The following is a 506-nucleotide window of genomic DNA, read 5'->3' as shown; positions in this document are numbered from 1 at the left end:
GAGGACCACAAATATTCTATATAATAATAGGCTCATTCTTGCTCTCTTTTTTTGCCCAGGCTGTTGTGCAGTGGCACAATCTCAGCTCACGGCAACCTCCACCTTCTGGGTTCAGGTGATTCTCCTGCCTCAGCCTCCCAAGTAGCTGAAACTACAGGTGCATGCCACCACACCCAGCTAGTTTATTTGTATTTTTAGTAGAGACGGGGTTTCACCATGTTGGTCAGGCTGGTCTCAAACTCCTGACTTCATGATCTGCCCCCATCGGCCTTGCAAAGTATTGGGATTACAGCCATTAGCCACCACGCCTGACCCATTCTAGATTTTAATATTAAAAATGTAACATATTTCAAAAGTAAAATTTGTGTCTGGCTCTTTTAAAAGTCATGAGAAGAATAGCATTGTTAGAATCCATTTACCAAAGTGCGTTAGGCTTAGTGATAAGTACTTTAAACCAAAAATCAAGTTCTACCTACTATCTAAGGGTAAAAAGAAGTAGTTTTAAA

This window comes from Mandrillus leucophaeus, unplaced genomic scaffold, assembly GCF_000951045.1.
Source record: "Mandrillus leucophaeus isolate KB7577 unplaced genomic scaffold, Mleu.le_1.0 Scaffold1163, whole genome shotgun sequence".
In the NCBI taxonomy this organism is placed as follows: Eukaryota; Metazoa; Chordata; class Mammalia; order Primates; family Cercopithecidae; genus Mandrillus; species Mandrillus leucophaeus.
Note: the sequence above shows the minus strand (reverse complement) of the source record.